Source organism: Electrophorus electricus, chromosome 19 (genome assembly GCF_041902795.1).
Source record: "Electrophorus electricus isolate QZ-2024a chromosome 19, ASM4190279v1, whole genome shotgun sequence".
Classification (NCBI taxonomy): Eukaryota; Metazoa; Chordata; class Actinopteri; order Gymnotiformes; family Gymnotidae; genus Electrophorus; species Electrophorus electricus.
Window position 1 is genome coordinate 6,087,428 of NC_137515.1, and position 26,485 is coordinate 6,113,912.

Sequence of the window (26,485 nt, forward strand, 5' to 3'; positions counted from 1 at the left end):
ACGAAGAACAGAGGCGAGCAGCACATCCGGGTACTTGGGCCTTGCGTAACACACCCGCCCCTTCGGGTCGAATGCAGCCCCTTTAATCTGACGCGGTAAATACAAACTTCGAGATCTTTCACAATTTAATACCATAAATTAAGAATATCGCACTCGTTTTTAGACATTAGGAGCCCAAATCGTATATCCTGTCATTCAATAAATTATTTTATGTCATAGTCAAGCAACGATTGGTGTTATCTAAAATAATAATAATAATGAGATGGGGACGATGTTTTATATGTTACTTGTCTGTCGTTAAGGCATTTTATTTAGCTAACGTTGGATGTTTTGTTAGTCTGTCAGATGTGACATTACTGTAAACTAATTAGCTAGATTACACTACTAACATTAACGTGTTTAACAGGGATTTAGCTAGCACATCATTTCAGCGGAAGGGTACTTATGAGCAGTAATAAGTAAGATAAGTTTGGTGTTCTTAGGTCGATGCATTGACTTGCTAGTCATAGTCCTACTCGTTTTCCAAATGCAGCATTTGTTTTCAGCCAGAAGGGGAGGTCTGCTGTCGTTCCTGAATCCTAAATCAGCTAGTTAAACATTAAAATATAAAATAAAGATGCAGACTTCAGATTTAGTAGAAGAGAATAGCTGGTCCTGTTCTTGCAGGTTAACGTTAACAAGCATTACTGAGGCACACTCTAGAGAATGTCTAACAATCAAACAAATAACCGACATTTTTATACAGACGTGATTATGTATTCACCACAACTTATTTTACATATCGGTGTTTTTTATTCAGACTCATTCTACAGTGGGCCAGCCATCTCAAAGCTGTTGATACATTGTTCAGTCCACGTGAAGGGCAGCAGGAGAGAGGAAGTGAAGAACCTAGGCAGTGAAGGAGACCAAGCAGAGAAACACTGAATGGGCTAAAGAACTCCAGACAATCTCAGAGCGGTGCAGCATGATGAAGGCAGAGTTGGCACAGAATTTCAGGCAGCTGGAGCTTAAGAAGAAGCTGGAACCCATGCTGCCTGTCCTGGACTTCATCGCATGGTCTCTGCTCAAACATGACCAGGATGTAGTTTCACAGCTTTGGGTCCTCAGTAAACAGCGATCCTGGAGAACTTCAAAATACATTCCAAATTCATTGTGGAACTGGATGTGCAGTGCTGTGGATGTGCTGGCGACAGTGTGGGGGTGTACGGTTCCACCGCAGTCATTACTGCTACTGGATGCAGCTGCAGCGCCCTCGTCAGGCTTACAGACACGCTCCACCTCTTGTTTCCACTGAGCGATAAACTTCACGCACTCCTTGAGACCGTGCAAATTCCTCAGGTCTGGTGCTTGAGGTAATTAAAAGAGAACAGAGGTTTAACATTGAATTATATTAATAACATAAAATTCTGTGATTATGTGTCCTTTCAGAATGATTTGTGTACAGGGCAGAGGCCTCTGTAAAGGCCTCTGCAGGCTTCTGCAAAGGATGGTGGGTAGGCTCCAGCACACTTACAAGTATGAGATATTATTTCCATCAGGCTCAGGACCATCTCTTTAGGATAAGGTCAAGAGAAATCTCTTGGAATGTGGTGTTAACAGGTTCCAACTGGTGTGGGTGTTTTATATTAGTTTGCATATATTGACAAATGTATGGTTTGGATGCAATGGACGTGAAGACAAACGCAAATATGTAAAGGAATGTGGGGTGAATACATAATCACTACTGAAAAATGTATGAAAATGTGGGTTCTCTGATTTTTAGACATTCTCCAGAGGGTGCCTCAATAATGCGTGTTAATGTTAACCTACAATAAAGGACGTGCACAGTTATGCTCTTTAACCAATTCTGAAGTCTGCATTTTTATTTAATATTTGAATTGAACTTTAAAACTAGCCGACTGGGCACCTAGGAACCACATACTGTTGCTAGGTGCAGAGATGTGGGCTTGCAGCCCATTGTTGGGCAGAGTCCATCGCACTGCTCCAATAGACCTGCTCTGACTGCTACTTTCCCACGTCGGCAGTCGAAGTCGTTTCTCCTTCACAATGCTTTTCACCTGGTTGGCCAGTTTCACCGTCTCAGTAGACAAGCTAAAAGAAACTGTTGGCAGCCTCTCGTTGCTCCTGTAATATGACCGTCGCCAGACCAGAGAGTGGAACTGGATGGCAGTGTGGCACTTGCAGCTGCAGTTTGTTTGCTTCAAGATTTAATACGTGTAAGTGACCTTTGCTTCTCGTCCTGTCTTTACTGGTTTGTTAATAAGGTCATTTGAAATTGTGTTGTACATAAAGGAATATTACAGAATTATTCTCTATTTTAAGCTACACTGTGGGGTTTTGTTTTTTGATCTTTACATTTATATTAATGCAACCCAATACACTTAGCTAATGATCAGCTATGACCTGTAAGAACTGACAATTTGAACATTCAAACTTTAAGAGGAATAAAAAGAAAAAAATGATCAGCTGTTCATGTCAAAATCTGTAATATGTAATAGAAATAACTGTAATATGTTCAATATAACTGTAATATGTTCAATTACCATCATGTAACATATAACTGTAAATATGTCAATTGCAAGATGGGACTGTACATTCTGTACATACATATATAAATATCCATATATACATTGTACATATAAACATTATATATATATATATATATATATTATACATGCACTATTAATATATTTTTGTATATATATAGAATATATTTCTCTATGCACCCCTGTTTTTCTTTTTCCTCAGTTTGGACAGAGCACTCAACCATTTCACTGTGAGTTATACTGTGTATGACTATGTATGTGACAAATAAACCAAACTTGTACCTTTTTCTGTCGTTTTCATTTTAAGCTTAGAATAATCAAGGCCTGGACTTTGTAAGGTGGTTTTGAATCCAGGTCAGCTAGGTGAGGACACCAATAGCTTACTGGGTAAGCAGCCACACTCTAACAATGGTGGGCTCGTGTGCAGAACAGTTAGAGCTTGGATCAAGCAAAACAAGAGGAAAAAACTAAACACCTCGGTGAGCGTGGAAAAGGGGAGAACAAAGAACGCCACGGAAAGAAATGGCAACCCCGATGCACTGGGGAAAACTCGAACTAAAAGTTCCCAAACAAAACCAGAAAACGGGGAGGAACTTGAATGGCTAAGGGAAGCCTCAGGAGAGAGACAGACTCGAGAGGGGAAAACTGGAGAAGGGAGGGGACGTGTAAAAACACTGACACCCTCGCAGAACAGAAAAGAGGCATAGCACAAGGGCTCACAGACCTCAATACCCAGAGTTACCGGCTAGGAGCTTGGCTCAAAACTTTATCAAAAACCCAGCACTGAATGACTGGGTCACTGGGCTTATATAAGGTCTAGCCCAGCTGTTGGGTGTTGATCCTGATCAGTGGCGTGGTTGACTCGACGCCTCCCTCTGGTGGCCTGGTGCCAACCCTTACAGGCTTGATGTCTACAGACATGGCAAAAATATCTCAATGTTCAATGCATTTCAGTTTCAATGTTTATTTTTTTCAGTTAAAATGTTAATTTTTTTTTACTGCTTATTGTTCCATTAGACAGCCAGAACCGCAGCACCGGTTAAAGATTTTTGAGCGGCTTCCTGCGCGCACTGGTCCTGGAGCACAGCGACTGCCTCATCCACCTTAGGGTGCAGAGACTCAGGAGACTCCAGCATATGCAGTAGCTCCGAGTTGTCCAGTTCCAGGAACATACCCGTGATCTTCCCTGCAAGGGTGGGCTGCATGTTCTGGATCAGGGGAAACAGACGCTCACCCAGTATCTGCTTCTGCTCCTGTGGAGGTGCAGCAGCCAGCATGGAGGCACTGAGAGGTTCCTGACCCTGCACATGGACTGCAGCCAGCTGCACGGGCACCTGGAGCTCTGCCCCCAGGTGCTGCTGTGGGTTGAGAAACATAAATGTTTTATAATTGATTTGACTGATAAATGGTAAGTTCGACATTTATATCTAAGGGCTGTGTGCCCAGGTGTTGCTGTGGGCTGTGAACGCCTGAAGTGGTTTTGTACTGTGGTACTGCTCTCACCAGCGACGCCTTGTTGGCAGCTTCCGCGCTGGCCATCCCTGTCCCCGGAGCCTCAGATGCCATGGTCTGATAGGCCATCGTGCGTGGGACCTGGCAGGCGGTGGTTGGTCGGATGGCACTGAAGGCCTGCGGGTAGGATGCGGCTGGACCGATGGCACTCGGCATATCCTGGACTTGCTGTGGGTGGACGCACTGCATGGCCCAGCAAGGGCTGGGGAGGAGTTGTGCCAGCTGGCTGCTTGCCCAGTAGGCAGGCCAGTTCTGAGCTTGTGGAATGGCTTCCATGTTGTAGCCGGAGGGCGGGGCAGGCTGGTAGGGGTTGAGCACGAGGTTGGGCAAGGCACTCACGCTGGCCGTGCGCTTCATGTACTTGTTGGAGAGGTGGGCCTGCCGCTCCTCCTTGCGCTGCGCCAGAGCCACGTACAGCGGCTTGGTGCCTACAACGCGCCCATTCATCTCCGTTATCGCCGTGGCAGCCTCCTCCGGCGAGGAGAAACACACGAAGCCAAACCCTTTGGAGCGGCCGCCCTCCATCATCACCTTGGCACTTGTGATGGTCCCGAACGGAGAGAACTCCTTACGTAGACGCGCGTCGTCCAGACCGTCGTCTAGGTTCTTAACGTACAGGTTGTCTCCCTGGTAGCGAGTCATACCGTCCTGCTTCATCTGCTCAAACTTTCGTTTCAGCCCTGTCTGCCTCTCGCCTTTCTTCTGGGCATAACCCACATACACCTTCTTCCCATTCAGCTCCTTCCCATTTATCTCATCCACAGCCCTCTGGGCATCCTCATGCCTCTCGAAGTTCACAAAGCCAAAGCCCTTGGACTTGCCGCTCTCGTCGGTCATGACGCGAATGCTCAGCGTTTGGCCGAACTTGCTGAAGATCTCCTTCAGCTTGTCGTCGTCCATGTCCTCTCCAAAGTTCTTGATGTACACATTGGTGAACTTTTTGGCCCTGGCCCCCATCTCAGCCTCACGCTCCTTGCGAGACTTGAAGTGGCTAATGAACACTTTGCGGTCATTGAGCAACATGCCATTAAGTCTCTCAGTTGCTCTCTCCGCAGCCTCACGGGTCTCAAAGTGCACAAAGCCGTAGCCCTTAGAGCCATTCTCGTCACACACCACCTTGCTGGAAAGGATGTTCCCAAAGGCAGAGAATGTGTCGTAAAGAGCTTCGCTGTCAATAGACTTGTCAAGGTTCTTGATGAAGATGTTGCCAATTCCACTCTTCCTCAGAGAGGGGTCTCTCTGGGACCACATAATTCGCACAGGCCTGCCTTTGATGATGTTAAAGTTCATAGTGTCCAAAGCACGCTCAGCATCTGCCTGCTGCTGAAAGTTCACGTATGCGTATCCAAGTGAGCGGAGGATCATCGCGTCCCTGCAAATCCGTACGGAGACTATTGGGCCAGCAGGACTGAATTTCTCGTATAGCATTTCCTCGGTAATATCTGGATGAAGGTCTCCGACGTACAACGAGGCCATCGGATAACTTGGAGCACATGGATTCATCTTCGTGAGCCAAATGATCTAACTACACGAATTATAAAACAGTTTTCAAAATGAACCAGCATTCAACAGTGCCAAAATGTTTAATGGAAGAATTTAGCTTCATAATGGAGATCAACCACAACTTGCTTTTTACGTAACAGTGGACGTTCTTTTAAAAAACAATTAACCGAACGCGTTAATAGCGTGAATGCGAGGCTTGGGTCTGTTTTAGTCTATTAACTATACTAGGCTTTAACAACGCCTAACATTTCAATATATTAGCTAGTTAAAGCATTTTTCAAAAATCGTCCATATGCTGGTCACACTGGATCATTAAATAAATACTAATAGTTTGATAAACGCAGCAACCTTCATTTTCAGTAGCCTAATGCTAGGTAACATAAATCGCATTAACGTTAGTTATTGAATGTATCAAAAGTAAACATTTAGAAGGCCTAAAAAATCTAATATGTAAATCATAACTAAATATTTTATTTAAAGTACGTGCGAAATATTGAAAATTCATAAATTTGTTTTTGCTTTAACCCCCGCCCCCGACCATCGGAGGACTTTTAGAACTTTATATATATATATATATATATATATATATATATATATATATATAGATAGATAGATAGATAGATAGATAGATAGATAGATAGATAGATAGATAGATAGATTCATTCATTTATTTATTTTTATAATTTCTCACTGTGTCCAACTATAAGGGGTATAAAACGCATGAACAGGCATAAATAACGTGGGGAAAACGGGAATAGGAGAGATAGAGGGAAAAAAGAGAGACACAGAGACGAACAGACAAATTGGAAATGTACATGTTTACGTATTAGCCACCTGCACTATTACGGGAATTGTGTGTGTGTGTGGGGGGGGGGGGGGTGAAAATCGGGTATTTGGTGTCGCGGTTCCCACGGCAACGGCCCTGTTTATTTACTTCCTAGTACTTCCTAGTTTTGTTTCCTCGTGTTTTCTTGTTTTGGTTCCGCCCTCTAACTAGTTTATTACCCCCCCCCCCCTTTAGTCTCTGGATTTAAACCCCGTGTTTGTGTTCAGTCGTTGCCAAGTGTCGTCAATTCATTTTACGTTTCTGAGCCGTTTGTCAGTGTGTTTGTTGCTTCTGTTTTGTTGAAAATCCGCCTGTGGGTCGGGACTACTCTCTTCGCCTGTTCCCTGTCTGGTTTTGGTTGCATCGTAGACAAATTTCCTGGATTTTCGACCCTGGCCTCTTTTTGGATTCCGATTGCGTTCTCTAATAAATATTAATAAATGACCTCTAATAAATGACCTGTTCCTGTGAGAAATAACTTCATTAGTGCTGGAAAAGATCTCCGTTTTTAAAAGACTTGAAAGCCTCTTCGAGAGTTCTGTGGCTAATGCCTCGTTTGTAACATTGAGCTCAGTATAAAGACCGGCTATTCTCTTCAATTAGTTCTTGAGTCTGCATCTTTATTTTCTATTTAAAGTGTACTTAATAAAGTAACTGGAGAATGGGAAACATTAAGGAACGACATTAATTGGTGGCCCGTACGGGGATCAGTTGGATCTATTGGATCAACTGGCAACGGACCCACGCTGTCGGCAGGATAAAGCAGCAGCTGATGGATGAGCCAAAGCTGCTTTGTTCTGTGACCAGAGTCTGAATCCAATAAAAACAAGAGTAAGACACAGAAAACCAGCCGCTGCGAAAATAGTTTTAAAAAATATATATATACAGGGAAAGTGAATAGAGTGAATAAAGAAAAATAAAGAGAAATAGAAAGCTCCAGAGAAAAGAGCGCTGACGCGATAAATGTTAAATGTTGTCGTTGTTCCAGTTGTTTTTGTCTACGAGTGAAGTAAAGAAAATGCGCAGAGAATAAAGAGAATAAACGAGAAGAGAATAATAATAGAGCTCGTGAGGAAAATAGCGCTGAGATAAATGTTAATTGTTTTGTTTTCAACTGTTTGTCTTGATGTGGCCATCGCGAGTTAATTCATCACCTGCAATAAAGTATCGTTATACCACGACTACCATCTTAACAGTTTTTCCGGGTTATAATTAAGATTACTGTGGTATGGTCGTATAGGGGAAGTCCCTAATTTAACAAAGGAAGTGAATGGATACACAGACAGATCTGTTTAAACGTGATTAATAACATTGAAGTATAAAATGTGTGCACGCAAAATATATTGACGTTGTTTTAGTAATAAACATAATATAAAGTAAATGACAGAGGTACAGAATATAAAACTGGTGACAGTTACAGCAGTAGAGATCGTACATATTACGGACATATTAAAATAGTAGCAATAGGAGAAGGTGGGATTAAAGTATTACACGATAAGAAATATAAACAATGAGTGGCGATTAATATAATTTTGGAACCACGTAAATTTTATTTACTCAAAAAAGTTATGGTTGAGTCAACATATTAATAAATGGTTGAATTCAGCGAAACAAATAAAATAATCATATAGTGATTTGTTGTGAGACGCAGGCAGTGCGAACTCATTTTTGGCTTGAGAAAATATATAGAAATTCAGCAGGTCTGGACTGTTGGCAATCACACACTATACATTTAAAAAAAAAAAAAGTTGGCAGCTCTGCTTGCCGGAACAGTTCTGTAAAAATACAGTAAACTTGTAAACAATTTTAAAGAACAATCTGTAAAGTGTACATTGTAATTGACAAAAAAGTACATTTTGAACCAGTAAATCCAACAGCCATTTTTGCTCAATTAACATGATTACACTGATATTAAACAAATAATTTCAGTAATATTTACATGCAGTTGTCAAACGAAACAACATTATTTAACTGTAAAATCCTCCTTATAAGACTGTCATTTAACTGATTTTTTTTCTGCTAATTATACTCAAAGGTTTTGTATAATGTACTGGTCATTTGATATATTAATGGCAGGAGTTTCAGTCAAAGCAACATCTAAACACTGCATTTGAATTTTCTCTATAATTCATTTATTACTATTATATCTATTACAAAGGCTTTAAATCCTGTTCTAAGACTCTACCTATAATCTGTCTAAATATAAACTGTAAAACTAATTAAGGATTTCTCATCTCTTGATGAGAAAATCACTCAGTGAAAAACAATCTATTCTTGTACACTAAATGCAAACTGAGAGCACTTCTAAGATGATTTTATTTAAATTGCCATCATACGGATGTTGGATTTTTACCATAAACGTGAAAAATGTCATCTAGTGCACACAGATAAAGAATTTTACAGTATAGAAAAAAAAAAAATATATATATCAGACAATAACTTGCCTTGCCAAGAATTTATTAAGCCAGAAGTAGTTAACAAAATCATGTGTAATTTCCCAGCGTATACATTTTTAGAATGTGTACTTCACAAAAAATTAGAATGGAGAACATGTGACCGATTAGTGATCATCTTACTGAACTGAAATTACCCTGGTTAGGGGAAGATGGAATGAAAGCATAGGAAAGAGACATGAAAGAAAGAAATATAGAAAAACATATGGTGGGAAACTGAGAAGACTTTCTGTAACAGGAGCAAAAACAAAACCAGGCAACAGAGAAGGCAAAAACAACAGGTCAGTAGGTGCAGACAACAACGGAGAAACAGCAGGCATACTGGAAACAGGAGAAACAGGCCGAGGCAATACAGGTGGGAACCCATGGGCGGTGGAAGTAGAAGACACAGGAGAGCTTCGAGGAGCGACTAGGGGGACAGGCCTGGCACGAGGCCACGTGGAGTGGCTCCCTCCACTCCAGGAACAGGCGGGTCTGGGGGCACGGCTATGGGAACAGACGTGGTAACAGGACAGGCGGCATCCACTATGTCGGGAACCGGAGCCGGCACAGGACGGGCCGCGTCTCTCACGCCAGGAACAGGACCACGATCAGGACGGGTGGCGTCTCTCACGCCGGGAACAGGACCAGGATCAGGACGGGTGGCGTCTCTCACGCCGGGAACAGGACCAGGATCAGGACACGTGGCGTCTGTTGTGGACATTTACTTTGCTTCGCTTTACTTTGCTTTGTGCTTCTATAGTCACAGCATAACAGTCCGTAGATAGGCGCGAGAGGCAAGGACATCAGCAGCTCACATGCTGTCCTAACCGTAGAGATAGAAGACACCACCTGCGCTCAGGCTAACCAAAACATAAAGTTCAGATACCTTGTAGGAGCTGTTGTTTCTTTTTTCTTTCTTTTCTTCTCTGTGTATAAGGGGAGGGGGACTTGTACTGCGTGTCAGTTCTCTTTCTCTGTTATACAGGGGACAGAACTCAATAAACTTTTTACTACTCAATGCATAAGGCTGTCTGTGTTTGATGTACTCTCATTTTTGCACCACAGCATCTCTCACGACGGGAACAGGAAAGGGATCAGGACGGGCGGCATCTCTCACGACGGGAACAGGAACCAGATCAGGACGGGCAGCATCTCTCATGCCGGGAAGAGGACCAGGAGGATCAGGACGAGCGGCGTCTCTCACGCCGGGTATGGGCTCATACTGGGTGGTTTGCGGGATAGGCACAGATACTGGTGGGGTGACCCTGGAGTAACACACAGACACAGAACCTTCTCAGCAGTTCTCAAGGTGCACAGGAACTACGGAGAGCTCATTTTTACACTTGAGCACCCACCGAGTGATGTTAGACAGGTTATCTGTGCATTCACTCCGCCTATTCACGTCTTGCGCTGCAGGCCGCTCCCCCCTGCAGCGTCGGTCAAGACGGGTAGACTCTCGGCGCTTACCTGGGATCTCGTCATTATCACGAGATTCTGCTTCTTCTAGGAATGACGAGATGCCCATGTACCTGCAGCACCAGGGGATTTGCTGTCTCTGGTTTGGTGACTGTCTAGAAAAAGCCAGAATTTTGTCCCAGCGAAATCACCTTCCAGAGTCTCGCTCTCTCGCTGCGTCCTTGTGTGGCTGTTCATTCCGTAACATTGAACGGTAAGGAGGCGGACGCATGCGCGGAGAAGAGCGAGATTTAATAGGGCCAAATCCAGAATCAGAGTCGTTAAGGCAGTCCAGGGTCAATGAGCTGACACTGAGAGTACGGGGATACATGATTAACAAAATGTGAGGGAAAATGCTTAATGCTTGCTTAAAGGAGGACTAAGGAATATGTGACCTTTATGTGACCTTTGCCCTCATCTCGACCAGTCTGCAAGAAAGGCGAATAGAGAAGTGATGGAGTATGACAGTTATCGCTTAACTGTTGCTGGGCAGGGGTGCAGCAGCAGGGAGTAACAACTTGTTTTTAGCAGGAAAGAATGTTCAAGGACGGTTCAGAGGCCTGGCACCTGGAGTCACGAGATTACCTCATGAGAGAACAACGGGGAATGGTGGGGGTATATGAACTCATGTGAGAGAGAAGTTTGAGGCTTCTCTCCCTCGATGCATAAGGGACAGAACCAATAAAGCTCGTTCATCTGCACATCTGGCTCAAGTCCTATTGATTTTTCCTCCACACAAAACAAACACACGGAAGCAAACAGGGGAAGCAGGCTATAACAAAGACTAGGGAAAAATCAGGGCTAAAAACATGAAGGCTAGAATATACGGAGTACAAATCAACACCTTTTCCCCGATCTTCAGCAACATTTCTAAAACCACACAAGAAAGCAAAAACAAAGTTCTCAAAGTTTGATGTCAAATTCCTTAAAACGTTCATGCCGAGAGACATATTCTGTGCAAAACCATGTTGTTCAAAAAGCAGGTCTCCATAACTCAATCTCAAATAGACTCACAAGCCAATCTCAGATAGACCCATCGTCACTGGACGCTCTCTCCCCCCACGAGTCACGTCGTACGGCCTGCCGCATGCAGGGGGGTTCACATGCATATGTAGCAACGCCCTCCGTCTTGAAACACACCTGCACAGGGTTAAGTGTTCTGTCTATCTAAACCCCCTTCTGTGTGTGCCTCTTCATTGGTCATTGTTGATGTCCTTTGCTTATGTCACGGTTAGTGTCGACGTAAACCGTTTATGCGTATTCGCACTGATGTTCCGTTTAAGTGTGTTCGTGTTTAACGTCGTTACTATGTGCCACCATTGTCTTTTATGTTATTCGTTAATAAATGTTTCACAACGTCAGGGGAGTCTGTGCGTTCTGACCCGTGCCCTGTGGCACTCTGGCCAACGTTACACCCATAACCCAATCTATACCAGACAAAAAGCTTAAAATCTGAAGAAAAAAACAAAATAAAAAAACCCCACAACCTTATGTTGCTGTTGTGATGTTGGTCACCGACATATTCTTAGTAAGGCAGATAAAAACACTGAAAACTGTTTGTGTGGAGAAGATAAATAATTCAGACAAAATTAAAACAAGTTTCTGAAACATTTCACAAAACAATGATTTTATATATTTTTATATTTTCAAGGTCAGTTAAATTGCTTACCATCAATACAGAAATCAGTGTATGTGCAGGTTTAGGGGAGACTAATGTAGTGCCTGAGTCACTTTGACTAAGCTTAAATGCAGTGATATACTTGCTGTTAGCCAACATTCAAAAGAGAGAATAAAAGAATGACCAAGAAAAAATGTTAACTTACCACACGCAACAATGGTGGGATTCAACTGAACTTGGTCCATCTGTACTTCCCCTGCCAGGCATATGTCCTCCACATAACAGAACATCACATCTTCCTTCTGAGCAAAGTAGGACAGCAGAAGCAGCCCCATCACTTTGATGTCTTCAGAGCAGCCACTCAGCTCTCCCCTTATCACTTTGAACTTTGTTACAGCCTGTAGGAACTTTTTGTTCCTGTTCACACACAGTAGTTCAGGAGACTTTTTGCCCTTCAGATCCACATTCTGTGTGAGTTTCATTAAGCCTAATTCTGGTGAGATCCTTAAAGTGGAAAGCCATGCCAAGTTCATCGAACAAAAATGGCCACTAATCCTTGAGGTATTTTATATTTTTCCTGTGGTTTACGTGTTTACGTTGTATGTAGAAAGTCATCTTCATTAGAAGTTTGACCTCATGTGAATTTGCATCGGATTGCTGAGACATCATCTTCAGTTATTCTTTCTTCTCCTGTTGTCTTTCTGGGTTCTCTCCAAGAGGCAAGAATTTTAGATCCCAGTTAATGCACCCATATGTATCCTGGATTGCTGCTCTCCGTTCTGGAGGAACCTCATCTGTATCAGACTCATTAGTGTAATGCTTTTGTTTTCTTATTCTTGGGGTTGTAGATCACTTCAAATTATCTACCCTATTTTGTAATTGCTTGACTAGAGAGTGAGACCCTGGACCGATCACGTCTCCGTTATGTCTTGCAGAGATATAGGATATTTTGTTACCATCTTTTTGGCAACTTCAGTAGTTCCTTTTTCTTACGCCAAACTCTTTCACTCACGCACCATAATCTAGATGTCATGATTACTCCCTCCCAGCTTCCGTGTTTTTCCCTGTATTGTGTACCTTAGTTCCATTTCGTAGTTTCGTTTTCTCCGACCCACGCTTAATTTTTAACACCTGTCCCTCGTTTAGTTCATGCATTTAAACCATGCCTTGATCACTGTGTGGTTGCTGTTCATTGTGAATGTTTCTTGACTCTATGCGTACATATCATTTTCCTAGAGTCTTGTTATAGCTTGATACTCCTGTTTGCCTTCATTTATCCCAGCCCTTGTTTTGTAATCATGTATCCCCGTACACTCAACGTTACAACGGACAATTTCCTTTCGCAATCGTGGACTAGGACTTTTTCCTCTCTCCAATGACTGCATCAGTTCCTCTGGGAACTTATCCCATGGGGTCATAAAGGTATCCATCCAGTCTATATCAGGGCTTTGGCAGCTGCTGGATGAGGTTGAGGATGAATTTCTGGGTGAAAGTGACTGCAAGAATGCAGGTGGTCCTGGTGAGGCACCAACAGAAGAGCTACTGGTTTCAGCAGTCTGGCCTGCAAAAAAACACATACACAGAAGATTATTTCTAAGAATATAATATGAATTCTTTTATATTTTAGATTTAACTTGAATGCATGCTACTATGACTGCTTTTGACATACAGCTCAGCTTCCAAGCAGCCAGGACTTTGCGGGCTTGAATTGGCCTCAATGCTGACAGCAAATCGGCTTCCTCGGTAAACTTAAAATCATCATGTCTCCACCCCAAGGGAATGTTAGGTCTCTTCTAGAATATCCTTCATCATCTCTGGAAGGTCAGGCAAGACCTCACTGATGGCGGTGTGTAACCATGTTTGCCCCAAGTCAGTCATTTCTGGAATCATGGATGATTGCTTACTGTACAAATAAAAGGAAAAACTGTCATTACACTGATATCAAGTATGTGTATATATAAAAAAAACCTTTTCATTTTGTGATACGTTTCTTACATAGTATGTGTGAATTTTTAGTATGGTTTCCATCACAGATCATGTTTACCTCGACAATACACTGTGTTTCAGTGGAAGGACTTGGTGCCCATTAACAATGTATGATGGTAAAAATCTACCAAGTTGTTAATGTTAAGACATTCCAGCCTTGAACTGTGTTTTGTCACAAAGTACAGATGGTATTCAAAATGAACGTCAGCGTTATGTATATCCATTACAAAATACACAGATGCATCATTTTGAATTAAAATAATGAGAAGTTCTCCAAACTCCATGTGCTCATCATTTTTTGACACAAGAAAATGTCCTTTTTTATATGATGCACCCTTACACTGCACCTCTGTGGAAACACTAGTATTGTGTTCTGAAAAGCCAAACTCTCTAACTGCATGTTTAATTGCATCACTGTAAAGGTTGGGGTAGAAGGTACAACTGTCTTTGACTTGCAGAAGCTGACAACGTCCAGGTCCAGCTGGCCTGAAACATGCCTGAAACATCTTCTGTCTTTTGGATAAATTTAGGCAGATATTTTTTAAAGTTTTTCAAATGCCTGGCACACCTTTTGAAGTAGCTGCGTTTACTTTCAAAACGCATTGTCCACAACCTAATCAAGGGGCCAAATTTAAAAATTAGTGCTGGATAGTGTCGCAAGAAATTATGTTTTGGTCTTAGTGGACTCTCACTGTCACGGAACGCTCACCTCCCCCGAGTCACGTGGTTTGGCCTGCCACGTGCAGTGGGAGGGTGGTTTTGTTTGTAACCACACCTGCAACACTAATCTACAATGCATTCACTACAAAATAATGCATGGAGTACATTATACTACACATAAGATGTTTAAAATTGGTTTCATGGACCAGCCCCTTCATACATGAGGTCAATGGTCAAAGCCCGATCTGTACCTCGAGTACTTCGAACCTCAAGTACGGCTCGGCTTGAAATACCTTGCTTCGGGTCTCATGGACCACAAGCATCGAGACTATTTTCTGTCCTGGCTCCAAGATTGTGGAATGAACTCCCGCTTGCTGTCCGGACAGCAGAGTCCTTTGCAGTCTTCAAACCCAGACTGAAGACCCATTTATTTGCAGAATATTTAAAGGACAACTGACACTGCTCCCTTATTGACTGACTAATTTAAATACTTATTGTAGGGCATTTATGCTTTTTAACAAACTCTAGCACTTATTGTTTATAGCATTTATCATTGTTTAAGATAGACCTTATGTATTTTGCACTTCTAGGTATCAGCATTCATCCCTGTATTCTACAGTATTCTAGTTCATTGGTATGTTTAATTCTAACCTACTATACTGTACTTGGATATATTCTATGAGTAAATGACAAAGCACTTTTGTAAGTCGCTCTGGATAAGAGCGTCTGCTAAATGCCGTAAATGTAAATGTAAATGTTTCACAAGCTCAGCAATCCTACTTACATACTGTCACGATACGGCCCCTGCTTCCAAATGTCTCCTTGTTTGTATGTGTGTGTGTCAGTTAGGTGAGTAAGGGACTGCAGTGTCCTGGACCTGAATGCCTTTGAGAGGCAGGTGGAGCTGGTCCTCCATGGGGATTCTCCCTTGGGGGGGCTTTCAGAGAGGCGTCGTTGTCCTATGAGGACACTCCCTCCGTAAACCTGGTCACTCCCTGGTTAGGTACTTTCCCGTATTCTTGTGGGTTTCCCTCTTTCTCCAGCTCAGTTTTCTCTCTGAGGAGCGTCCTCGAAGTTTAGTCACCACCGCCATATAGTATTTCCTTTACAAAACTCATTTACCTCTTTTGCATTATGCTGACTGTATGTGCAACTCTGTTGTTTCAAATTTGCCCACTATGAAACTCCTTTTCCAAGCATTGTAATCAACTTATACTCTGTTTCAGTGTAAGATATACTGTTTTTAATCAAAATGCATAAGAAAATTCTTGTAAGATGTATTTCAACTTAAAAAAGATTATTGAAGTGAAAATAAACTGTTTTTCAATGTGCAACTTGCAAGTTCTTTCACGTGTGCACAGTACAAAACAGCGTTTCCACGCATTGTAATCAACTTAGATTCTGTGTCAGAGCAAGATATACTGTTTTTAACCAAAATGTAATGAATAAGAAAGTATTGCACTGAAACAGTGTATAAGCTGATTACAATAGATGGAAATGCTGTTTCGTTGTGCTTAGAGTTGTAAAACTAGACATTTACATTTTATGCATAAGAAAATTCATAAGAATGCATAAGAAAATTCTTGTAAGATGTATTTCAACTTAAAAAAGATTATTCAAGTGAAAATAAACTGTTTTTCAATGTGCAACTTGCAAGTTCTTTCACGTCTGCACAGTACACAACAGCGTTTCCACACATTATCGACTTAGATTCTGTGTCAGAGCAAGATATGCTGTTTTTAACAAAAATGTAATGAATAAGAAAACACTGTGTGACGTTTTATTTTACTGAAAACAGTCTGTGGCAGGGAAAACCAATTGTTTTACAAGGTTAAAGTATGCTGCAAGTAATAGCAGCACGGTTCATTCATTTCTGAAAGAAGGAAATAGTCATTGCAAAGCTTATAATCACCTTATACTCTGTTTCAACTCGTCATATTGTTTTTAATCAGAAAGGAATGCATAGGAGAACACGTTGTAATACTTATTTAAAAAGAAATTCTTATTGTGTAAGTGAAAACTGTTTTACCTCGTTTGCATTATGCTGATTGTATGTGCAACTCTGTTCTTTCAAATTTGCCCACTATGAAACACCTTTTCCAAGCATTGTAATCAACTTATACTCTGTTTCAGTGAAGTATATACTGGAGGATATACTGTTTTTAACCAAAATGTAATGCTTTGTAAGTGTAGTGTAAGTGAAAACTGTTTTACCACATTTGCATTTTGCTGATTGTATGCATTTGTAACTGTTATTTCAAATTTGCCCACTATGAAACTCCTTTTCCAAGCATTGTAATCAACTTATACTCTGTTTCAGTGTAAGTTATACTGTTTTTAACCCAAATGTCATGCATAAGAAAACAGTGTGACATTTTGTTTCACTGAAAGCAGTTTGTGGCGGGGAAGAACTTGCAATGTGCACATTGAAAAACAGTTTATTTTCACTTGAATAATCTGCTTTAAGTTGAAATACATTTTACAAGGAGTTTTCTTATGCATTACATTTTGGTTAAAAACAGTATATCTTGCTCTGACACAGAATCTAAGTTGATTACAATGCGTGGAAACGCTGTTGTGTACTGTGCACACGTGAAAGAACTTGCAAGTTGCACATTGAAAAACAGTTTATTTTCACTTCAATAATCTTTTTTAAGTTGAAATACATTTTACAAGAATTTTCTTATGCATTTTGATTAAAAACAGTATATCTTACACTGAAACAGAGTATAAGTTGATTACAATGCTTGGAAAAGGAGTTTCATAGTGGGCAAATTTGAAACAACAGAGTTGCACATACAGTCAGCATAATGCGAAAGAGGTAAATGAGTTTTGTAAAGGAAATACTATATGGCGGTGGTGACTAAACTTCGAGGACGCTCCTCAGAGAGAAAACTGAGCTGGAGAAAGAGGGAAACCCACAAGAATACGGGAAAGTACCTAACCAGGGAGTGACGTCCCGCTTGACTCCGGTGGTGTGCTCCGCCTGATCTAACGAACAGAAAGTAAGTGGTGAAGTTCAGTAATTTTATCCTAGAAGAAAGTGATGTAGTGATCCGCCTCAGTCTACCATGGGGTGGGTCTGTAATGTAGCATAGTATATGAGATACTAGGGCTTAAAAATAGGGTCTAGAGGACTCCGGAGTCTGGGACTCCGCCAGCCTAAGAGAATAGGCACACTGAGTAGACGTACTAGTGTAAGAAATAGGCCCGGGCCGACAGAACACCCCGCAGGGAAAGGAGTGGACTCAGTATACTAGCACGATTTGCTGGAGCGGAACTAATCCATATTGGGGGTAGATGGTGTGGATAATAAGATAAGAATAGGAAAATTGTAGAGAGTAGGTACGTTTCCTTTGTTCTTTTGTTGCCTGGATCCGGCAAAAAAAAAAAAATTAATTATCAATATTATTATTATTATTATTATTATTATTATTATGGGTGCGGGCAACAGTAAGGAGTACAAATTCAGTAAGGACAAGTTCTCCAGTAGCCTACTCTTTCAAATGAATAAGGACTACGGGGAACATGTAAACAAACATGTCCCATTTTGGATTAAATATTACGGTTTTAATGCCTCAGGGACTCTAAGTGTTGCATACCTGTTAAAATTAATTGAAAGAGTTAAGGTTAAGCCTAGGGAAGCTGATAAGAAAGCGCGGAAATATTTTGTTGAGAACAGTGAAGACATGCTGGAAAAGGCAAAAATGTGTTTAGAAGAAGCTGAGAAAAGGCAGAAGCAACAGGTAGGGCATAGAAAATGTAATAATGAAGTGTCTCAGTGTGTTTCCTTAGCTGATCCTGACCTCGATGCCGCCCCGCCGAGAGCCCCCCAGCTGATTCAGCAACCACAAGCGCTAGCAAATCCACCTCCTTATCCCCAACCAGGGACTTCATTAACACCAAAGCCGTCTCCATATGACGAAATAAGATGACAACTGGAGGCAATAACCTCACCAGTGGCTCATCGCACTCGAAGTCACGCCACTATAAAGCCATCTGCAGAGCCTGAGGTAGGCTATGCCCCACAGTTCCCGATGGTGGAAGTGTCGGGACCTGAGGGAGTGATTATGGTCCACCGTCACTGGACTGCAGATGACATCATGAAAGCGGCCGACGGCCTGAGCAAGCCAGGTGACATCGGCGGACGACGCTTCGGACAAGAACTGATGGCATTCATGCAGTCCTGCAGACCAACACAGGCTGAACTGAGACGGTTGTTGATGATTCGACTCGGACCACAGTATAACCGCATTGACAGAAACTGGGTGGATGGAGATGTCCGTCTCCACCTGCCTGAGTGGAATGCACCGCCCCAAGGCCAACCTGACCTGAATAGCCCATACGGAGAGATGATAAGAGGACTCATCGAAAGGGTGGAAACAGCCTATCCAACCACCATCAACACCGATATGATAGCATCATGCAAACAGAAAGATGACGAACCCGTCGCTGACTTTCTCGTCCATCTGACGCGTGTCCACACTGACCATTGTGGTATTTACACACCGGCAACGAGGAAATAGTCGTGGCAGGGGACGTGGTCGCGGAAGAGGCAGAGGAAGAGGAAAAGGAGGGAAAACTGATTGGATGAAAGAACAGGAATGCTACAACTGTGGAAAGCTTGGACATTTTGCCAGAAACTGTCCGGAGGAGGATAACTCATATGACGGGGCACAGACCAGGATCCCACAATCCACAATCCACAATGGAGTGGGAGGTCATCCCATTGATGAAAGGATGTCCGAGCCTCTCCGATGTAGTTTAGGAAACAGTCAATTTAAACATAGTTTTTTGGTATCAGAAACCTGTCCAATTAATTTGTTAGCTAGAGATTTAATGTGTAAACTTGGGTGCACAATTAGCAGCAACCCAGAGGGGTTATTTGTTACGTGGGAAACACCTACACAGGGAGTCCAGCTAGAGGCAGGAGCCCCTTTGTATGTGTATGAATTGCAGTGCACTGCGGGGGAAGTACTTACACATTTTATGACTGAAGTTACTAACACGCTACCTGGTGAGCTGACAATTAAACAAAGTAACTCTATTCACTGCACAATGAAGGTCCATGAGGGATGTGACGTTGAATTTGAACAGAAAGTTGACTTAGGAGGCAGCGACAGTTTGATTATCACAGCCATAGCGTGGGACTGCAAGTGGGCTGCAGGAGTGGTGCAGCTCTCAGATAAACAGAAATCTTTATATTCAATCTCACATGCAGCACCTCATGTGTCACTGGCTAGCGCACATGTTGACCCAGACTGGCAGAGAGTAGGGTTGTGGACAAAACACGTGTTGAGCGCAACTGATTAGATAAAAGAACCCCAGTGTAAAATTATGTACAGCCCGAGCATAGACGTGTGGAAAATGCCAACCCCATATAGGCTAAATTGCAAAAGGGGGGTCGAGCTTGTAAGTCCAAATATGATAATTATGGCAGCCTCTGTTACCCTCTCAGAGGAAGAGGAAGAGGAACTGAAAACAGTTCCTGCAGGGTTATGGGCACAGGGAAAAAATGATGTGGGCTTAATAAAAGGATGTGAGCCTGTCCACATCACCCCAAAATCTGATTACAGACCACACCAGCACCAATACCCTCTAAAACCAGAGGCAGTGGAGGGTATCAGGCCTGTGTTCCAATCATTAAAACGAGCAGGAGTTATCGTACCATGCCCAGTCTCACCAGTACGTACTCCAATTTTCCCAGTTAAGAAGCCAGGGAGAGATGAATGGAGATTTGTGCAGGATTTGCAGGCTGTCAACGTGGCAGTACACCCTAGAGCCCCAGAAGTTCCAAACCCGCACACCATTCTCTCTCAGATCCCACCAGACAGTAAGTGGTTCAGTGTAGTTGATTTGGCCAACGCTTTCTTTAGCGTAGCTGTGCACAAGGATAGCCAATTTTGGTTTGCTTTCACTTTTGAAGGAAAGCCATACACATTCACGAGATTGTGTCAGGGGTATTGTGAATCACCAACCATTTACAATGCCGCCTTACATCGAAGCCTAGAGGCTTTAGAACTCCCTGAGGGAATAGCCTTGCTGCAATATGTTGATGATCTTTTGATTTGCGGGAGAACATGAGAAGTGTGTAAACAAGCCAAGGTGGCACTGCTACATCATTTAGCAGGGGAAGGCCATAAGGCATCCAAATCCAAATTACAGTTTTGTAAGCAGCAAGTGCATTTTTTAGGACATGACATCACTGAACAAACGCGCATGCTGACTAAAGACCGAGTGAATGCCATTTTGACTATACCAAAGCCCATGACGAAAAAACAACTGTTGTCCTTTTTAGGAATGTGTTCCTATTGTAGGACATTTATACCATCCTATGCAGAACATGAGGGACCACTCAGAGATATAATACCGACCAAAGGGTAAAATTCCTCACAGCCGGAATGGACACCGGAAGCTGAGACGGCCTTCACAACACTGAAACAGCTGTTACAAGTCATGCCAGCGTTAGGCATCCCAGACCCAAATAAACCATTTGAACAGACAGTGGATGTTAAAGGGCAATATATTACAAGTGTATTGACACAAAAACATGGGGACAAACAAAGGCCGGTGGCCTACTTCTCAGGAAAATTAGACACAGTCGCAGCAGGCCTACCTCTATGTGTAAGAGCTGTGGCAGCCGCCGAGAAGGCACTAATGGCTTCCAAAGATATAGTAGGATACGCCAAGCTTACCCTACATGTGCCCCATGCAGTGCCAAGAATACTGCAAGATCAAAAGGTGGCACATTTGTCCACTCAGCGATGGCTTAGGTACCACACTGCCTTATTAGACATGCCAAATGTTACTGTGAAACGATGCACAACTCTAAACCCCTCCACTCTATTGCCTACAGAGGAGGAGGGAGAGCCCCATGACTGCCAACAGGTATTAGAAATTGCAACATCTCCCAGAATAGATTTAAAGGAGGAACCAATACTTAATGCAGACCTGTAATTGTTTGTGGACGGTTCAGCCAAACATGACTCTCAAGGCACTAATCGAGCAGCATATGCTGTTGTGTCACACACAGAAGTGGTGAAAGCAGAACCACTCCCATCTAATTACTCAGCATAGGCAGCTGGACTTGCTGCACTCATACATGCGTGTAAACTAGCATAAGACAAGACCGTGAACGTCTGGACCGATTCCCGGTACGCGTGGGGAGTAGCACATGACTTTGGGGCCATTTGGAGATATCGCAACTTTCTCACCAGCTCAGGAGCAAAGATAAAGAACCACCGCCTAGTAGCAGAGCTGTTGGAAGCAATTCAACTACCAAAGGAAGTAGCAATTATAAAGTGCGCTGCACACACAAAGGCGGATGACATCGTGTCAAAAGGGAATGCTTATGCAGATAAAGTAGCTCAACTCACAGCGTTACAACCGCTCCATACACAAATGGCACAAGCAGATACCGAAACCAGAATATCTACCAAGGATATCCAAAAACAAGCCACTCCACAAGATTATGTGAAATGGAAAAAAGGGGGGTGTAAACAAATAGGCGGGATATGGGTACACCCAGATACGAACAAACCCTGTCTCCCCACAGCTTATATGAAAGGACTAATTGAGATTGCTCATGGGAGGAGTCACATGAGCAAAGGGGGGATAGTGGAGAGTAGAACGAGACATTGGTATGCACCAGGAATAAACACACACACCAAAAATTTTTGTTCCCGATGCTTGGTATGTGCACAAAACACACCACACGGAGACAATCATACCAAACACGCACCCGCCGGACACCCGCCGCCTAGTGAGCCATTTCAACATTAGCAAATAGATTTTGTAGAACTAACACCAGCAGAAGGGAAGAGATACATGCTTGTGTGTGTGTGCATGTTTAGCAAGTGGGTGTAGGCCTTCCCAACGGGAAAACAAGATAGTGATGCAGTAGCAAAAGCGCTACTGAGAGAAATTATTCCCCGGTGGGGGTTGCCACAATGAGTGTCCACGTTGGGGCTAAAGGCTCTGACCAAATACCTAGGGGTAGATATGAGAAAACACTGCAGCTATCACCCTGCTAGTGCAGGGGCAGTAGAACGGACAAACGGCACCATTAAAGGGGGTCTAGCTAAATTAACGCAGGAAACAGGCATGAATTGGGTAAAATGCCTTCCCCTCGTTCTGTGGCAATGTCGAACCAGACCGCAGGCGCGAACAGGGCTATCAGCTTTTGAGATAGTGTTTGGACGGCCTCCCAACACGGGGACAGGACCGCCCGATTGGGATACTAACCTGATCAATGAATCACTTTTGCAGTATTGTGTGTCTCTGCACAAATATCTCTCCCATGTGTCTAAGCAGGTGAAGGCAGTCCTTCCCGAGGTGACGAATACTCCACTCCACACCCATCAACCAGGTGATTGGGTGCTGATAAAGGACTTCAGAAGGAAGCGGTGGAACCAGCCCAGGTGGAGAGGACCATTCCAAGTGCTACTGACGACTAACACCGCCGTCAAGACCGATGGAAGAGCGACATGGGTGCATCACACGCATTGTAAAAAGGCACCAGAAACGCCACCGCAGGACTAGCAAGATGCAGCACCTCCTGTGGATCAGCCTGATACTATCACGCATCAGTGTCATTACATCTAAAGATTGGTGTATACAAAAGTATGGAGGAGTAGAATTGGACTACATGGTGTGCAGTTCTACTGCCTGGACTTTTGACTTATGTGACGTAATTAATTGTGCAGGAAAGAATTCTTCATATCGCGGATATGACACATACTTATGTTGGGACAAGGATGACTTCCAGTTAACTTCCATGTTTTTACCATAATAATTGAAGGTTTTAGTCAATGATTGTATGAGAATCAAAGGGGGGAAATGTAAAAGAAATACTATATGCTTCAGTGATTCACATACAGTCAGCAGTATTGTGTTCCCTAGGGAAAATGCTTGTGTAAGCAAAGAACGTTAAGGGTGTGTGACAATAGATCAGATAAGCAGGAAATGTCTCTCTTGTTTTATTGCCTGCAATTGTTTTATTGCCTGCAAAGAAGAAACGACACCCAAGCAGACTGTTACCAGCTGGCCTGAAGAGATAAGCAACGCTTAAAGCTGATTGGAATATGAGCCATAGCAAAAAGAGGCAGGAAGTCCGTGATTGGTCAAAGCATACAGTTAGAATTGTATATTAAGCAACGCTCTGTATGACTCGGGGCTTCTCTTGGTAGTGAGCCCCACACTCTGTGGAATCTCTTTTCTATTAAAACCTTTTTACTTATTATCCACATCTGACTCCCCGTTTCATTGAATTTCCACCACAGTTTTCACTTACACAATAAGAATTTATTTTTAAATAAGTGTTACAACGTGTTCTCCTATGCATTCCTTTCTGATTAAAAACAATATGATGAGTTGAAACAGAGTATAAGGTGATTATAAGCTTTGCAATGACTATTTCCTCCTTTCAGAAATGAATGAACCGTGCTGCTATTACTTGCAGCATACTTCAACGTGGTAAAACACCTGGTTTTCCCTGCCACAAACTGTTTTCAGTAAAACAAAATGTCACACGGTGTTTTCTTACTCATTACATTTTAGTTAAAAACAGTATATCTTGCTCTGACAAAGAATCTAAGTCGATTACAATGCGTGGAAACGCTGTTTTGTACTGTGTACACGTGAAAGAACTTGCAAGTTGCACATTGAAAAACAGTTTTTTTTTCAATTGAATAATCTTTTTTAAGTTGAAATACATCTTACAAGAATTTTCTTATGCATTTTGATTAAAAACAGTATATCTTACACTGAACCAGAGTATAAGTTGATTACAATACTTGGAAAAGGAGTTTCATAGTGGGCAAAGGTGAAAGAACAGAGTTGCACATACAATCAGCGTAATGCAAACGTGGTAAAACAGTTTTCACTTACACCACACTTACAAAGCATTACATTTTGTTTAAAAACAGTATATCCTCCCGTATATACTTCACTGAAACAGAGTATAAGTTGATTACAATGCTTGGAAAAGGAGTTTCATACTGGGCAAATTTGAAAGAACAGACTTACAAATGCTTACAATCAGCAAAATGCAAATGTGGTAAAACAGTTTTCACTTACAAGGCATCACATTTTGATTAAAAACAGCATAAGTTGATTACAATGCTTGGAAAAGGTGTTTCATAGTGGGCAAATTTGAAAGAACAGAGTTGCACATACAATCAAATTTGAAAGAACTTGCAATGTGCACATTGAAAAACAGTTTATTTTCACTTTAATAATCTGTTTTCAGTTGAAATACATGGTACATGGAGCTTTCTTATGAATTACATTTTGGTTAAAAACAGTATATCTTGCATTGTAACAGATTACAAATTGATTACAATGCTTGGAAAGTGTGTTTCATAGTGGGAAAAAGTGAAAGAACAGACTTGCAATTACTTGCAACATATTGCAAACTTGGTAAAACAGGTGGTTTTTACTTTTACAAACTTTCAGTTAAAAATACTTTACAACATGGTTTCCTGTGCATTACATTTTGTTTAAAAATCAGAACTGAAAACAGTTCATTCAACTGAAACCCAGTTGTTTTACCACATTTGCAATATTTTGCAAGCAGTAGGTCAGCTAGGTGATGACACCAATAGCCAACTGGGTGAGCAACCATGCTCTAACAATGGTGGGCCTGTGTGCAGAACAGTTAGAGCTTGGATCAAGTAAAACAAAAGGAAAAAAACTAACCACCATGCCAAGCGTGGAAAAAGGGAGAAAAAGGATGCCACGGAAAGAAATGGCAACCCCAATGCACTGGGGAAAACCAAACTAAAACTTCCCAAACAAAACCAGAAAACAGGGAGGAACTTGAATGGCAAATGGAAGCATTGGGAGAGAGACAAACTCAAGAGGAGAAAACTGGAGAAGGGAGGGGACGTGTAAAAACAGACACCCTCACAGAGTAGAAAAGAGGCATAGCACAAGGACACACAGACCTCGATACCCAAAGTTACTGGCTAGGAGCTTGGCTCAAAACTTTAGTAAAAGACCGAGCAGTGAATGACTGGGTCACTGGGCTTATATAAGGACTATCCCAGCTGCTGGGTGTGAAGCCTGATTAGTGGTGTGCCTGACTCCAGCCACCAGAGGGAGGCCTTGGCCTGACACCAACCCTTACAGGACCCCCCTGGAAGGGGCGGCTCCTGATGTCCCAAGGCCAGCTGCATGATCCCGCCGAAAATCCCGAATGAGGTCACGGTCCAGAATGTGACGGGAGGGGACCCAGGACTGCTCCTCGGGCCCATATCCCTCCCAGTCCACCAAATACTGGACACCAGCATGAACCCACCAGTTGTCCAAGAGACGCTTGACCATGTACACCATGCGCAGACCCGGCGGTTCAGAGGGGCCCAACAAGCACAAAACAGGCCTAAGCCGAGACATGTGAAAAGGGGGGTGGACCCTCAACGATGGGGGAAGCCAATAAGTGACAGGGTTAACGCGGCAAAGGACCTTGAACGGCCCAATTTACCCAGGAGCGAGTTTGCGGGGATTCCCACGCAAAGGCAGGTCCTTGGCCGAGAGCCAAACCCGCTGCCCAGGCTGGTAAGTTGGCGCCGGTCACCATCTCTTATTGGCATAACATTTCTGAGCAGCAGCGGCAGACAAAAAGAGCCCTGTGTGCCTGTCACCAGGCAAAACGGCAGCACCTGACTGTCTGCTCAGTGGACCAAACACCCACATCAGCCTCTTGGTCAGGAAACATGGGCAGAGCATAACCATACTAGCACTCGAATGGTGACATGCTTAAGGAGGAGTGCTACAGGGTGTTGTGGGCAAACTCCACCCATAATAGGTGCTCGGACCAAGAGGCCAGACAGCGGAGGGTACGCTCAAAGTCCTGATTAATTCTTTCGGTCTGGCTGTTGAATTGGGGTGAAAGCCGGACAAGCTAGCTTCCGCCCCCAACAACCGACAGAAGGCCCCCCCAGAA

The 26,485-nt window shown here is 42.8% G+C and overlaps 1 long non-coding RNA gene across 1 annotated transcript; it reads right to left on the bottom strand.

Annotated features, from left to right (window-relative positions):
* Positions 1 to 6,619: 6,619 nt before the first annotated feature.
* On the bottom strand, positions 6,620 to 13,792 carry LOC145652367 (uncharacterized). Its single transcript, XR_014118548.1, has 3 exons — positions 13,565 to 13,792; positions 12,101 to 13,456; positions 6,620 to 10,087 (listed from the first exon to the last, which is right to left on the bottom strand). It is a non-coding gene; the product is annotated as an uncharacterized LOC145652367 (long non-coding RNA).
* Between the last annotated feature and the right edge of the window lie 12,693 nt (positions 13,793 to 26,485).